At 38.9% G+C, this 16784-nt stretch overlaps 1 protein-coding gene across 6 annotated transcripts in view; it reads left to right on the top strand.

The window, feature by feature from the left end:
• Positions 1 to 16784, top strand: part of ATE1 (arginyltransferase 1) — a 136465-nt gene that overhangs the window by 20428 nt on the left and 99253 nt on the right. The window lies entirely within an intron of this gene.

The raw sequence follows: 16784 nt of genomic DNA on the forward strand, positions 1-16784 counted from the left end.
TCTCTGGCTTCAAGGAATCGATAATCAAATGAGAAGGACCGACAAGTCAACAAACATATCTTAACCAGAAGCAAGTGAGAAAGAATTAAATATGTTGAGATTATATAGAACATCATTTAATAAGCATTTATCAAGAGCCTATATTTTTTAGGCTGGAGATATTTATTTATTTTTAATTTATTTAAATTAGCTTCAAGTATACAGTACATTGGTTAGTCATCTATATAGTTCAAAAATGATCTCCCCAGTTGCTCCCTCCCTCCCCTGCCCCTCCACCTTGCCATCATATTAATGCTAACTGCATTCCCCCTGGGTGCAGTTACTAATTTGTACTACTTTAACCCTTCACCTCATTCTCCCATCCCCCCAAACTCCCTCCCCTCTGTCCGACACCAAATTATCCACTATATTTGTGAGTCTGTTTTTGATTAGTTTGTTCTTTTTGTTCTTAGATTCTGCATATAAGTGAAATCATATGGTATTTATCTTTCTCTGTCTGACTTATTTGACTCAGCATAATAACCTCTAGGTCTATCCAAGTTGCTGCAAATGGTAGGATTTCATTTTTTTTAATGGCTGCGTAATATTCCATTGTATATATGGACCATAGTTTCCTTATCTAATCGTCTGTTGATGGGCATTTAGATTGCTTCCATACCTTGGCTGTTGTAAATTCTGCTGCTGTGGATAATGGAGTGTATAGATCTTTATGAATTATTGTTTTGGTTTTCTTTGGATAAATGCCTAGAAGTGCAATTGCTGAGTCAAAAGGTATATCCATTTTTAATTTTTTGAGAAACCTCCATACTGTTTTCCATAGCGGCTGTACCAGTTTACAATCCCACCAACAGTGTGTGAGAGTTCCCTTTTCTCTGCATCCTCCCCATCACTTGTTTTTTGATTTACTGATGACAGCCATTCTGACAGATGTGAGGTGCTATCTCATAGTGGTTTTAATTTGCTTTTCTCTGATGCTTAGTGACCTTGAGCGTTGTTTCATATGTCTGTTAGCCATCTGTATTTCCTCTTTGGAGAAGTATCTGTTCAGGTCTTCTGCCCATTTTTTAATTGGATTGTTTGTTTGTTTGTTGTTGAGTTATATAAGTTCTTTATATATTTTGGATATTAACCACTTATCAGATGTATCATTAGCGAATACCTTCTCCCGGTGGTTTTCTTTTTGTGTTGTTGATAGTTTCCTTTGCTGTACAAAAACTTTTTAGTTTGATGTAGTCCCATTTGTTTTTTTCTTTTTTGTCCCTTGCCCGAGGAGATACATCGACTTTGATGTGGCTCCTTTATATTATCAGATGTAGGTGTTACGATCAGCTGGACTTCAGGTGATTCTCCACGTTATTTTATAATTTGGTTGTAATTTCACTGAGGATCTGGGAGGACACGAACCCTGCTTTTACCTAGTCTGCCATCTTCCCAACCTCTAGGCTGGAGATATTTAGAAGAATAAGAGATTGCACGGTTGTTACGGTGGGACAGTGGTGTGTTGGAAGAAAGATGCCGACAGATGCAGAAAAATTAAAGTTTTGATTTGTTTGGTTTTCTTTTTTTTAATGACAGTATGTTAGCTTAAAAGCAGTGATTACAAGGAAGAAATTACTGCCGCACGTTTCCTGAGAGGGCTGACTTCTGGTCTCCCAGAGCCTTGCTGGTTAAAGCGTGGCGCGCAGACCAACAGCGTCTGGAATGCAGACTCTTTGGCCCCCGCTCAGACCTCCTGAACCAGAATCTGCATTTCGAACTTGGTTTCCAGGCTATTCGTGCGCATGCTGCCATTTGAGAAGCGCTTCCATTAGTCCTCCATTGAGACATGAAGCCCTGGACGATTGCACTGACGGGTCCTAAGGGTCCTGCCAGGTGCAGGAAGCGCCCTTCAATGTCCTCAGGGAGTCCCACTTCTTTCTGAACAGTAGTCCTTCCTCCCACCTTGGAGGTTCTGGCTTCGTGCCGACTTGCTTACTGGGTGTGATAGTTGGGCCGGAACATGCTGACCGGATCTGATATGTTTACCAGTAAAATAAAGATCACTTTGCCAGGACTCACTCCCGTAGGCTTCAGGCCTCTGTGGAGTCCATTCCTGCAGACTAGGCCCAGTGCCTAAGATGTTCACAGTGTAATTGGGAAGATAGGCAGGTAAGCAAGACCAGTGCTGGTAGAGTTAGCTATTGGATTAGTACGGAAAGCCAGCAGAGTGTGGGACTTCAGGGTACGAGGTTTTTCTGAAAGAGGTGACATCTGAGCCAAATGTGAAATGATGAGTGTTCGTCAGGACAGAGAGAGAGAGGAGCATTCTCCACAGCAGGACAATATATAAGAAGAATAAAGTGCCACGTGTGGAATATTCTTACAAAATTGAACTTGAATCTATCAGCTTCTAGGTACAATAATCAGTTCACAAAAAATACAAGGAATAAAGGAATATGTTAAAATGACACTCAGACAATTCTATAAGGCAAATGACCTAATTTCTTTATATAATAAGAAAACAGTTTTTTTTTAAAAAAAGAGAAATCTCTAAATTAAAAACTTTCAAAAACGTATAACTACAATACCATAATCACCCTCAGCAAATTTAATAATTATACCTCTAATACCCAGTTCATGTTTGATTTTCTTCAGTTGTCTTAAAAATGCCTTTTTAATAATAGTTAGTTTGACTCAGGATTCATGTAAGGTCTATAAATCACACTTGGTTGACATGCTCTGAAATATCTTTTAATTTAGAACAAATTTCCCTCATTTTTGATAGCAGTTTTTAAAGGAACGGAATCATTTGTCTTGGAATTAATTTTGTTTCCTTCTATCGATTCTGTTTTAAAATACAAGCAAACATATATGTGGTATCTGTGCGTGTGAGATGTTTCCACGCGTGTTTTTATGTCGGCGTGTGTATATATGCGCGTTTGTACTGCATACCATATCACTTACACATACACTCACACGTACGTGCACACAGCTCCGCCTCTTCCTTACACGGTGGGAGTGTGCCAGCCTCGTGTATGTCTCGGAGGTCACTGCATAGCAGTCCATGGAGAGACCTTCATTTCCTAGCTCGTAGTCTTCATACAACTACCATCATGTTTTTCAGACATTTATTGATGGCCATGTGTCTGTTTCCAGCCTTTCACACTCACACAGTGTTGCAGTGAGTGCACATGTGCATAGAAGTTTTTGTATTTCTGTCAGTCGTCTTCGTTATAGGTTTCCAGGTGCTGGGTCGAGGATGAATTTCTCTCCAGAGGGATTCCTCCCAGGGTTGTCAGCACACTTATGAGAATGCCTGCTCGTCCGGGGCCTGGCATGTGATCCTGTGTCCCACCCAGGCGCTTAGGTAGAGGGAGAGTCTTTATCTCAACTGCGTGTTTTAACCCATTTCCTGTTTAGAAAAAAAAACAAAGTGCAGCTCGCTGCCAGCGTCCGTTTAACTTTACATAAACATACTCTTTGAGGCTGAAGCAAATCTGACTGGTTTTCAATGCGAAAATAAAATATAAAAACTTCTTGGAGTAATTTCTAAACAGAACTTGTCTCTAATCCTAACATAAATCGGATTCATCAAATGAATCTTTGGCTAACAGCTGTTCAAGAACTGTTAACATGCATGGGAATGCTACGTTTTCTAGGATTTGATCTTTTCAGCGATCAAGAATTAGATCTTTTCAGCGATCAAGAATTACTATATTTTGTAAGTGGAAACACCACTACTAAAACCAGGGTGCTGTAAATAGAATGTCATTTGTTTCCAAAGACTATCGATGTACTAGAGTGATGCGAAAATAATTATAAAAGCGAGGTATTTCGTGGCACACTTTGGGGGTGAGGTCAGGGCTCTCATTCACGTCATCTTGGGGCGAATCCTGCAGTTGCAGGCGCTGCCGGTGAGTAATCTCGGGGCAAACGGGAAATGGGTTAAAAGAAGTAGGATGGTCCCCACGATGTCGGACATTCCAAAATCCTCCCTGGTACCGAATGTCCCTTTGGCGGTGGGTTTGTGTGGGAGGTTTTTATTCGGAAGGGATGAGACTGCGGGCAGAGCCAGGTGAGGTGCGTGATGGAACTTGGCGTGAGCAATGGTAGGGAGAGGCCGCAACAGAAACTGAGGAGGTGGCGGCGGCAAGGATTTGGTATTTGGTGTGAAGGAGGATGTCTGTGGAGTTGGGAATGGAGGGAGAGCTAAGAGTTTCCGAGTATTTCATATTGAAGGAACGTAATTCTTGTCATGGAGTACAAAAGTAATTTCACCTTGTACGTGATGACAGTTTTCTGCATGAGTAAATGGCCAGCGTTCCTGTGCTCAGAGGCAGAAAGGAAAGCCAAAGAAACTTTTCTTGAAAAGTGTGACAGTTCTCCTGACTTGCCTTCGGTGCTCCATGCAGCAGCTCACTGTGGTGTCGTTTTATTAATACAAGGGGCAAAACTAATTTAATTATGTTTAAGAAAATACATTTTTTGCTCTCATAAGACATTTAAATAAGTCAGCATACTAACTTGGGGACTCGAAGCAACCATATCATTGCATAAAATCCATTTTGACTCTGTTGTTAACCGTAAAATAATCATTTAAACATCTCAAAAAGTAGGTTATTTTTTGAGAGATTTGATGAGAAGATAAATAAATACAGATTGCTATGATATCCAAAACAGGAATTCGGTTCTTTTTACTAACATCTTTAGAAAAGTAGCGTATCATTGAAGACGGTGAGTTTGTTTCTATTACTATTTTCGATCATTCAGGTAGATGGATTTTCAGAAAATAATACAATATAAATGAAAACGAGAATAATTTGTGACCTACCTTTGTGTACTACAATATGAAACCAGCTTTTAAGAATCTTTGTTTTAGAAAATACCAGTAATTCCATATGATATAAATGTGGGATTTCTAGCTGAAATTTTGTCGATATTATAGAACATAAATGTTTATTAAGTGCCATTGGTTCTGTAGAATAATTACAATCGATCTCAGCTCTTTTGAGCAATTTGAAAAGCGGACTGTGCTCAGGGCTCCAGTAGTCTCCTGACACCTCTGAAGCACTGACTCAATTGTTTTCCAAATTTCATGATAGACTTTCAAACATAAAGGAAAATGGAAAGAATAGTGTGCTGGTGACCTGTACAGTCATCACCTAGGTACAGCAGTGGTGACCGTTTCCATGTGTGCTTTATCTTTTTTGTGTATGAATCGTTTTATTTTATAATGCACAGTATGACATTTTACTCCTAAATTCTTTAGCTGCCATCTCTGAAAATAAGATGTGCTTTTCAAAATGTACTGTCATTCTTACACACAAGAAAGTTACAATAATTTATAAATATCATGTAATATATTTATGTTTGTATTTATGTTTTACGTCTGTTTTCTCATTTTTAAAAAATTAGCATCTAATCTAGGTTCATGTATTATAGTTGTTATTTTATATTTTTTACCTCTAGAACAGCTTCTATTTTATATTTTTGTGATACTGACTTCCTCAACTTTTTACTTTGAAACTTGAAATTTATGAACAGAAAAGCTGAAAGAATACAATGAACACCTTTAGATGTTCACCAAATTTCATCAGTTGTTAAGTTTGTCACATTCTCTTTTTCTTTCTTTTTTTACTGAAACCATTTAGTAGGAAGCTGTGGATAACACATCACCTGTAAATACTAAGCATGCTTCTCCTAAGAAAAAGTCCATTCTACATAACCACAATGTTTATCATTCTTAAAAAATTAATAAACTCTGTTAATAGCAGAATTCATATTCAGATGTTTCCAATTATACCGAAAATACTTTTCATAGCATTTAAAAATATATAGCATCCAGTGAAGTTTCATGCATTGCATGAACCATTATGTTTATGTCATATTTATAAGATGGTTTAACTTTCTTTAGTCTTTTTTTATTTTTTTTCTTATGACAGATATTTTTCAACAGTCTAGGCCATTTGTCTTTAGACTGCTTTATATTTGGGATTCGAGTGTTTCCTAGTGATTAGATGCAGCTTAAATGTTTTTAAGCATAGGTATGTGTACTTAAAAAAAAAAAGCTTTATAAAATATGCTTTATATACAAAACTACACGTAAGTGTTCAGATACATGAATTTTTATGAATTGAACTTACTTGAAACTGGCTCTCAGATCAAGAAGACGACTTCTACTGGCCTCTCAGAAGTCTCCTCCCCTCCTTTCCCAGCCACTGCCGGTGCTCTCTTGACATGCAAGCCCGTAGAAGTTTTGCCTGTTTTATGCTCTGTGTGAATAGAACCGTATTTGTGTACTCTTGTGGTTTCTTTCACGCAGCATTGTTAGTGCAGTTCATATATGTTATCGCATGTCGTAGATTGTTCAGTCTCTGCTGTATGTTGTTCACCTTATGAATATACCGTAATTCATCAGTTTCTGCTGTTGATGAGAGTTTGAGTAGCTCCTGGTTTGAGGCTGCTGTGAAGAGAGCCACACGTGTACATCTTCGGATGTGTCTTGGCAGACACATGGGTTCATTTCTGTTGGGAGTCTGTCTAGGCAGAATTGCTGTGTCTGGGGTATGCAGATGTCCAGCCTTTTAGAGATTGCCAAACAGTTTTTTAGGGGTTGTGCCAGCTTTTTTGTCCAGTTATATCATGTCAGATGGCACATAATGTCATCTTGTCCTTTATTTGTCCCCCCCCACCTTGTCCCTTATTTGTGATGCTAGGTCTGCTCACTTGAGTGGATGGCAGCCATCAGATCTCTATTCAGTGACATTTTCACTTTTGTAATTAGATTTTTCCATCATAAAGGCACATTATATCCTTACTATTTAAAAAGTAATCTGTGGGATTATGTGGTTGAGATATTAAATAACTTTTCCCCCCAACAGCCTATCATCTAATCATTTTAGCATCTTTTGATGTTCTTTGCCTGAATCAGTAGTTATGGGATGGTGGGAGGGTCTGCAAAATGGTGATTTAATTAATTAAGAAATCAGACCTTGTCCAGCTGGTTCATGAGAAGTGTTCCATTTGCACAGCAGAAGTAGGCTAATGGTGTGCCCGTTCCCCCTCTGTAGGACAAGCATGTGATGTGATTTTGTGTATATATGTGTGTACATAATATCATAGTTGCATTGTTATAGGATGAAAGGAAATTTGATTTAAGTTTTAGAGATGTATGTTCCTATCCTTCCTTCTGTTGTGAGGTTGAGTCTTTTTTTACCTGAAGTGTAGTCGGGGAAGATGGAAGGTAAGCTCGTCTTGAGTGCTTTGCTTATCAGTCACTGTGTGGTCATGTGTTGGGGTGTATCCAGTGTCAACCAGGGAGGGCTCGCTGGCGGCATCGTTGTTACTACCCCGCCTTTCCTTGCCTGTGACCCTCGGGGCTGGGGTGAAAGGTTTGACAGCCACCCCCATTGACTTCATTCTCCTTCTGTCGTGTTGACTAGAACCCTTCTTGATCTGTTTGCCCCACACTTTGTTATCTGCAGTGGACGCCTGCCTGCTTTTGATGAGCTTCCATTAAAGATCTGACCGCGGAAGGATTTGCTTTCACTGGCATACCCACTCCCTGTCCAGTTAGACAGAGTGGGGTTCTCAGGCTCACGGTCACCCCATTCCCTGTTTTCATTTCTCCTTCTGCTCTGTCACACATTCACAAGTTAGGAACCAGAGAACAATCATTGAAGGTGAAAATGGTTTATCACCTGCTAGTGTCTTTGTCGGCACTGGAGCCACATCTGGCGTAGACTGTTCAGATCGCTTACAGCACAGCAGCCCGCTGAGCCCACCGATCCCGCCGCCGAAGCTGGTGGAAGTGTTATCCCAGGCCGCAGGTACCTAGTCGAATAACGTCGGGGCAGGCTTTCTCTGCATGCTTGTAGGTAATCATGATGTTCACAATGTTACGTTTATTTTTAAAGGAATCTTTAAAAGGCTTAAAGAGAAAAAGGTTAACAAACTGGTTTTTTAGAGCAGTTATAGGTTAAGCTTTTTTTTGAAAGAAGTTCAAGTATTTGCAAGTCATAGTCTTAGGATTAATAACTAAATCTGAATGATATATTTTCACTTTAATTTAAAAAAACTTTAAAATTGGAAATTTCAAGCAAAATTTTGCAGTCAGGGATGGGTAGAGTATAGTGCACCTGGGCACATCATTCAGCCTCAATACTGCCAGTATAGCCTTATGTCTCAACTTTTTGTTTGTCGGATTATCGAAAAACATTTTCCTGAAGTTGCCATTTTTTCTGTACTTTTTTCTGATTTCATCAGGCGATTTCATTTAAATTTGAAACTCAGAGTGATTAAGGTTATTTCATGGGAAGCGCTATTTCCTAAATTCAGAGAACTTCCTGTGAGAGACTCAAATGTAAGGAGACCTCCACTTCTGGTGGATGCTTACTTTGGGGAAAGCAGTTTTGTATTCAGGCGTACATGGTCAGTCAGCAAACGTGGTAGTGAAAGGGAGAAAAGTCACGATGGGTCCATTCTGACCTTAACGGAGAAATCCAAGGAGATAATAGATTCCTGGGTTGTGGTCTCACGCCAACCACCAGGTGGTGCTCTAGGTCCAGCACCGGTTTGTGCCTTGACCCTGGCTCAGCCCTGGTCCTGTGCGGTGCGTGTAAGCTGTGTGTCCACAGCTTGTGAGATATGGAGAAATGCTTTTCCTTTGCCATTGAGGCATTGAATATGGTAATTAACAAATGCTTCTTTGCTTGTTAAAGATTTCACTATTTTCCTGAACTTAACTCATAGAAGCTTTCAGCTTCATTTTTCCTTCTTAATAGTCTTATTCCGTGTATCTGAAAGTAATAACTTATGTTTAGAAAATTAGTCACTGTATCAGACTGACACTTTCCTTTAGTTATGCAAACAAACCAGACAGGCATGTACTATTTTATGAATTCTTGTCATATAATTAACAAAATTTGAATGAAGGCAAACTCTGAGCATTTTGAAATTTTTTTTCTCCATATTTTTGAGGCCAGGGCTAACTTGTTTGAACAAAGTAGAGGACTTAGGAAATTATTCGTGCAATTCAATCAAAAAAGCCACTTTTATGAGCAACCCCTAAGTCAGGGCACTTTTGTATTGTAGTCTGTCTTAGGGTGTGTTGTAAGACTGAGTACTTCAATACCAAAGCTTTTGAATCCTTTATTTAAAGAAATTAGAGCAGAGTCACTGTGTATCCCCAGCATAATGGTAATTTGGGGGGAACTGCAAAGGGGTTGATTTAAATTAAAGCTAGCAGTGGGAAACATTTTTTCTTAAAGTTTATTTTGATCAATAATTTCTAAAAACTTGTGTCATCAGAAAATCATACCATTATACAACATTAGAGACAAAAGGATCTTAGTGATTATAGAGAATTAAAGTAATTTGTCCAAGATAACTTGGGTGACTAGTGGCAGAGTAATGTCTACAAATTTCAGTGCTTTTTACACTGGACTACGTATTGCCATAAGAAAAAGTTACAGTGAGCCTAAAGAATTCATATAGAATAACTGATATCAGTGAATGGAAGTTCACCAGAAGCAAATTTTCCAGATAATTGAAGCATCTTTATTACTAAAACTTTATGTTCTCAAATCATGTAAAATGACAGTTTTTCCCAAATGTATTGCATTCTTTCCCACCTTCTCAAATTGAGTGCTGAGCAGGATTTGCCCATTAGTAATGTCCTGTCTTTTATTTCCATGTGCCACATGCCCTCGGATGACCGCTTTTCCCTCTGAAGTGACTCTGTTTTAATCTTTTCTCCTTTCTGTTTTTGCTGTCAATTCTTGCTGTGTTAGTTTGTCTAGTTTTAACATTCTTTCCATTTTTGATTTGTGGTTTTTTAATGTGTGTTTTAAAATATTTATTGAGCACATAGTGTGTGCCAGGTACAGTTTGAGAGGCATTTGGCACAGTTAGCAAATGAGGAAATGAGATAAGGATCCCTCGCTCTTGTGGAGCTCACGTTCTAGGGGAGGGAGAGTCAGAGACAGGCATTAAACAGGAAGCATGATAAGTGAGTAAATTACAGCGTCGGGTCAGCGGGAAGGTAGAGCCAGGGGTAGGGGAGGCGTGAAAGTGTTCGTAAGTGTCTTGGAAACTGGGGCGCCAAGTTTATTGCTAGTAAAGTAACAGTCAAGGAGAAAATGGCCGAAAGACCTTGAGGGACTCTGCTGTGAGCTGGGGACATAAGCACTGGGAAATGCCTTTTTGATTTTTATTGTGACTTGTATTGCTTTCTTTGGGAGTTTTATGTCTGATTTGAATGTCTGAAATTCTAGAGTAGCTTGATAATTGACTTCTAGGTAAGTTACAACTTAATATAAGTATAACAATAACTATTATAGTTAATGTGTACATACTTGTATTGTTTTCCAGAAGTCGAGGAATGAGAGAACGAAATGGAATGTTAGGTGTCAAATGGAATGTTTGGCACGAAATAGGTGTTGGTTCTTGATTAACCACCTGTATGAGGATAGATGTGCACAGTGGTAAATTATTGGGGTCGAATGGTGTGACGATGATACCAGTACTGCCAGACAGTGCTTGTTATGCTTATAGTTCCGTACATTTTAGGTAAGAATATAGATAACACGAAGGCCAAGTAGCATCACTGGTGACAGTGTGAGCTCTGATCAGATATTCCTGCGTTAAGTCTCAGCTTCCCTACCTGTATTACCTGTGTGGCTTTGAGCAAGTTCCTCATTCTTCAGCTTTCTTCACCTCAGGTTCCTCATTTGTAAACAAGGGCAGGGAATAGTACATTGGGGTTTGTCGTGAGGATTAAAGGTAAAGGTGCTTGGCTAAATAGTCATTGACTAAACTTTGGTTGCTGGAGTGCACATGATGCTAAACCATTAGGAATCATCAGAGACACTGAGGGCAAATCAGTGATACTTCTGGCTGTCCAGTTAAAAGGTGTCACGTGTTTTAAATTTTAATATTAAGTTAGAATTAGTCCTTTCAAAAGAGAAAAGTAATATTCAAATCTGTTCAGTTGGGTTCATAAGTTTGTAATTTTAGTCTCCAAATTACTTTTCTGTCACAAATCCTATAAAAGGTATTATTTGGCGAAGACGTGTATTTCTTAACTGCTTTACTTAGAACTGGAGACAGGGATGATGGATGTTTCTGGTTTTTTACTCTGGTGATTGAGCTTCTTGCTTATTCTTAGAGCAGATCTTGCCTTTTGAAAAATTAGCTTTATTAGACACCCATAATCTATAGTATACTTTGTGCTGTTACACCGACTTATAAAAGTACTGTGGCAGAGTCAGAAGAAACACACATTGCCCAGCAGCGCGCCCGGGATGGCAGAGGCCCAGTGAGCAGTCGCCGAATGAATGAGCAGCTGAGTTGACTGTTCTTAAGAAACAGCTGGAGAGAGAACTCGTCGCCAAACGGAAAACTGATCAAAAGAAAATAATGTTCTTGAAACTTGTGACACGAAGCAAAGGGAAAATTCAAATGATGTCAAAAGCTCTTGACAGTTGTTTTTCTGTAATAAGTAAAAGCTGCTTTAGTTTTCTGAGCATTGAGAAATTCACCTACAGCGGTTTAACCACGTTTTAGTGAGTGCGAAGCTCATGTGATGGGAATAACATCGTGAACACCATTTGTCTCTAGTTGTGTTTTAGGTCTGCATTTTCCATTAAATCTGAGAAGCTTCGAGTTTTATGACCTCCTAGTAATGACTTGACAAGTGAACAATACTACCTATTGATGACTGATCTAAACAAGGAAAGTTGTGTTTTTGCTGTGGTAATTCATTTAATATGCCAAATAATTTTAGGTAACTGCTTGCAGGATTAAAAAGTAGTCGGTTTTCTTCTGGTTAGTAGTTACAAAAGTAAAAAATTATATATACGATTATTTATCCAGAGCATAATTCTTCCTTTAAGGATGTGTAAAAGTAGAGAATATATTTGTGTAGGTATGTAAATATGATACACACACATACAAGCTTTTCTGTGACAGTCGTTTTAGAAATAGTTCAAAATTTCATACTTAGAATGGCTCCCATGTTTCTTTCTCTTTGGCTGTGATTCTTCTATTCAACCAGCCGTATAAACATTTAATTCCTGGTATGTTCCAGTCTCTGTGGGAGATTTTAGGGATGCAGAGATGAAGAAGTCCTGGTCTGTTGTACATTTTAGCTGACGAGTAAAATAAATTTATAATACATTCAAGAACTTCTTTTCATAGGTTTGCATTAATGTTGAAAATGTTAAAATACTAATAATATTAAAAGTTACTGGAAATAAATGAAACTGTCATCACGTGGAGATATTTGATCTTGCTTGGAGCCAGTTGGTCTGATTAAGTATGCAAGCAGTATCAATAACCATTATTAATATAATCAGGTTTTAGTTTTTAATAGTTGTTGGTAAGATATTCTATTAGTATTTTGAACAGAGGGCTTTTAAAATAAATTTTGTCTTGTGGTTTTCTTCTAATTTTTATGTCTAGGTTTTGTGGCATTTTCTGCTTATCTCTAATTCATGTCATTCAGATTTTGGAGGCCCTTCAATTTTTCAAGTTCAATTTGAATTCTTTTACCCAATTTAGTGTCGTTTAAATGATAACCTAGTTTTGTCCTCAGTCTCTGCCAAGTTTCCCTGCAGGAAATTGAAGGACTGACAGGTGTTCCTAAAAAGATATAACAAGAGGGCCACAGGTTGCTTCTGCAGTGACACCAGCTCTTGGTTACCAGTGACCGCTTCTCTGTCGCAGTTCTGCAAAGTAGCCAGGGGGCCATGAGGAGACGTAGGGAAAAAGAAAGTGTGAACATTTATTTGTTTATGAATCGATTAATTCGGAGGCATTTAAACAGCAAATATTCGTTGAGTTCCTCCTCTGTGCCAGGCATCACTTTAGATACTGGGGGTGCAGCCCCGTTAACAAGACAGAAGCTAGTGAGGAAGTACGCGATGCAGCATGCAACACAGCGACAGTGATTTGCGCTAACAGGAAATGAACAGAGGTGAGGGATAGAGTCGTGCTGGTGATGTTGGACCAGGGTATCGGGAGGGGGCCCTGACGACAGCGGCTCCCTGGCGGACACCTGGACGAAGGGCGCGTGTGCGTCTGCAGGAGATACTTCTCAGGTTGATGCGCGAGTGCATGACCTGTTCACAGAACAGCGGGGACCGTGGCGAGGCTGGAGCACAAGGCATGGGCACCTCACTATCTGTGTTGCTCGTGAACATTTTTTTTTAATCCCCCTCATTCTTTTTGCCCTTCGTTGGCCGAATTTGTTGTAGACTTGTCAGTCAGTACTTTGTTTTCTTGTGGAACACCTGTTGATCACCATAGTCTAGTATCGTTTTATAACCCTGAGAGTGGTTAGTGCCTCTGCCTTTCATTGCCTTCTAGTGAGTTCTGATCAGTGGCGATATTTAGCCTTTGGTACAATGAAGGGAATCGTAGGTTGGCACCAATTCCTAGGTTCTAATCCTAGTTTTGGTAAATATTATCGTAAAGTCATGTAACCTTTCTGGACCTCATTTTATCAAGATGTAAAATAAAAAGTTGGACTAGATAATTGCCAAGATAACTTCTGACTGTAAAATTCTGTGGTTTCAGTGATTTTTAAGGGAAAATCTTCAGGAGGAACTCAATGGTTCCTTTTTGTTTCCTTTTTTGAAATTGTTTTTAAAATTTATATACAATTAAGTGTATAACTCTTAGTTGTTGAGTTTTTACATATGTGCATACTCTGTGGTCACCACCCAGACTGAGAGCACATTTCCAGCTGGAGAGCTCCCTCCCGCCCCTTCCTACTCAGTGTCCCACCGAGCGGCCACCGCCGATCTGACTTCTGTCGCCATGGTCTGGCATGTTCTCGAGCTTCGTGGGAATGTAATCAAGTGTCATATCCTCTTCTGTGTCTCTCTTTTTTTTCACTCAGCCTTCTCTCTCTCACATTCAGCTCCAGGGCGCAGTAGTGGTTCTCTTGCAGCCCTGTGTGCTATCGCACCATGTGGGCACTGCACGGTTAGTCTGTTCTGCTGTCGATGGGCATGTGGCTTGTTTCCAGTTTTTGACTGTTACGAATAAAGCTGCCGTGAACGTTTTTGTATATGTACATAACACTCACTTCTCTTGGGTATATCTACCTACCTGGAAGTTACACTGCTTGCTCATGGGTGAACATCATTTGTTCATACGACCTGTTTGCCGTAGTGGTTGTGCCGTTCGAGGGGTCTCGCGGTCTCGCGGTTTCACCGACTCTTGTTACTGTCTGACATTTCCATTTTAGCCTTTCTGCTGGGTGCATTGTCGTATTGTATTGGGATTTTAATTTGCATTTTGCCGATGACTAAGTGAGCACCTTTTCATAAATTTATTGGCTATTTGAATATACTCATTTTTGCAGAGTGTCTTTTAAGAGTTTTTCCCACTTTTAAAAATTGGCTCTCATCCCTTTCTCTTTACTGTGAGAGTTTTTTCCTCTATTCTCTGGTTATGAGTTCTTTCATGTATATGTGTATTCTAAATATTTTTTCCCAATCTGGAAATAACTATACCGATACTAGGAAAATATTATTTTTAGAATAATGCAGTTTTAATTTTTTTATTTTTATTTTTACTTTTTTTTAGATTTAATAGTTTTGTTAAAATATATATTTTAGAAAGACAAAGTATGCCCCAAGGAGGTACATGGTCCCAGCACAACAACCAAAGGGACCAAAAGGGCCCCAGAAGGCCACCAAAAAGAGGGAGAACCCAGAAAGGCAAAAAGAAGAGTGCAGTTTTTAAAACTTCTCAGTTTCGATGCATTTCTGAGCACTCAGTTTACAGATTAAGAAAGCAACAGATTTAAAGGGTTTTCTTATTTATATTAAAACTTTGGTCCCAATGTTGACTTAAAAAACATAATAAAGTACATTTTCCCTTAAATACACTTTTATAATTTTCCCACGCTTTTATGAGATACAGTAATATTTCGTGCGCAAGTCCTCAGTTTAACGTCGTGAACAAGTAGGTCTTTAGGTGGTTAGGGTCCTGGGGAAGAAGGGTTCTCCCATCAGAAGAGGATGGTTCTGGGCTCAGCACAGAAAGTCTCCAGCGCTTGACTCTTTCTTCAGTGGGTGTTCCTTTCGATGACTTTGCCAAGAACTTCTTTTTCTTTGCATTTAACGTGGAACTGTGTTTATGGCGGTTTTGTTTGCTGCCGGCGATGTCGAAGAGCAACAGGATTCTTTTAGGCGCCATTGTCTTTGAGTGCCCCTCTTCAAGCTGTAGAATTACTATATTACCTGCATTTGTAGATTTATATTGCAAACGTAACCTTTTAATTTTAGAAACAAATACTAAAGTTGGAGGTAGTAAATAATGAGTTTTTAATAAGTTCAAATGTATACTATTTGTGTTAATAGATATAAAGCTACTGTTTGTAAAACTATTATAATGAGGAACACATGAAGTATTAGTGAATAATTTGATGATAGCCCAAAGCCCTATTGCTCTTAGAAATTGGGGATTTATAAGTCGTAGAAGAATATGCATTGAAGTAGCTCACTAATTAGGATATATGTTAGCCAACTGTGGAATCAACAGAGTAAAACATTTACAGATAGCTCTGTGTGTTAGTATTATGGGCTTTTGTGATTCTGGGCAGATATTGGAATCTTTCAAGAGGCATTTTGTTATAGTTCCTTCCATGGTATTGATTTGAGCGTGAGCCCATTCATCAATCCAAAGTGCCAAATCTTGCAGGGATCCCCCTGACTGATATTATTGGGTAGGAACCATAACTCTTAAAAGGGAGGAAAAAAGGGTCAGCGATTCTTGATAGTTTGTATTAGAGTTTTCTGACACTAAACAGCCATACTGAGTATTTTCAGTACGGACTGGGGGAAATGAGTCAGAGCTCACAGGGGCCCGTGTTTCTAGGGTGAGTTTTATGGAATATTAGTTCTGTGGAATGTATAAATGTTGCATGAAATTAAAAACAAACCAAAAAATGAGCAGAACTCCCTGGTCATATAACTACATTAAATGAAGATGGAAAGCAATAGATTAAATGAAGTTGAAGGGTTTCTGCTTCTGTTTTTCTAACTTTATTGAGATTTAATTGCCTTGTAACATTATGTAACTTTAAGGTGTATGACATATTGATTTGATCCACATATGCTACAATGTGATTAGCACCTTACTCTTAGCTAACACCTCCATCATATCACATATGTACCATTTTTCTCGTGGTGAGGACATTTAAGATCTACTCTCTTAGCAGCTTTCTAGTATAGAGTACAGAATTGTGTATGATTGCAATGCTGTGCTTCAGATCCCTAGAACTTACTCCTGTTCTAGAGTTTTTTGTTTTTAACTGCAAGAGTTCTCAGCCTTTATCGGTGTGCCATGCAGTGCTAAAGGATGGGGAAGGGAAGGTGAGACAGCAGTGTAGTATGCAGCATTCCCCAAACTTATTTGGCCATGGAGTCATTTTTAGAGACTCGAATTCGGTGTGCCCCAGGATGCAAATTGGTGAAAGTTAGGCAGAAATCATTTTACAGGTAGAAAACTAAGGCCCAAGTAATTTATGTGGCTCAAATAACAAGAGCTAGTGAGATTCTAGGCTAATTTTTAAATCACTGTTCTTTCCATCAGCAAAAAAAATGAAGATTTAATGGCTTGGAAGACATAGGTTTAAATATTCTAAAATGTAAATAAGATTTTTGCTGTCGTCTTTTAAAATTCATTGAAGCTTAGTGTCTGGTCAAGTCTGACATCTAGTTGTAACCAAAGAGGCGGTACAGGCCATTGGTCCTTTTGGCTACCTGCTGACAAATGGGAATGAGAATAAT

The sequence above is a fragment of the Pteropus alecto genome, unplaced genomic scaffold, assembly GCF_000325575.1.
Source record: "Pteropus alecto unplaced genomic scaffold, ASM32557v1 scaffold205, whole genome shotgun sequence".
Lineage (NCBI taxonomy): Eukaryota > Metazoa > Chordata > Mammalia > Chiroptera > Pteropodidae > Pteropus > Pteropus alecto.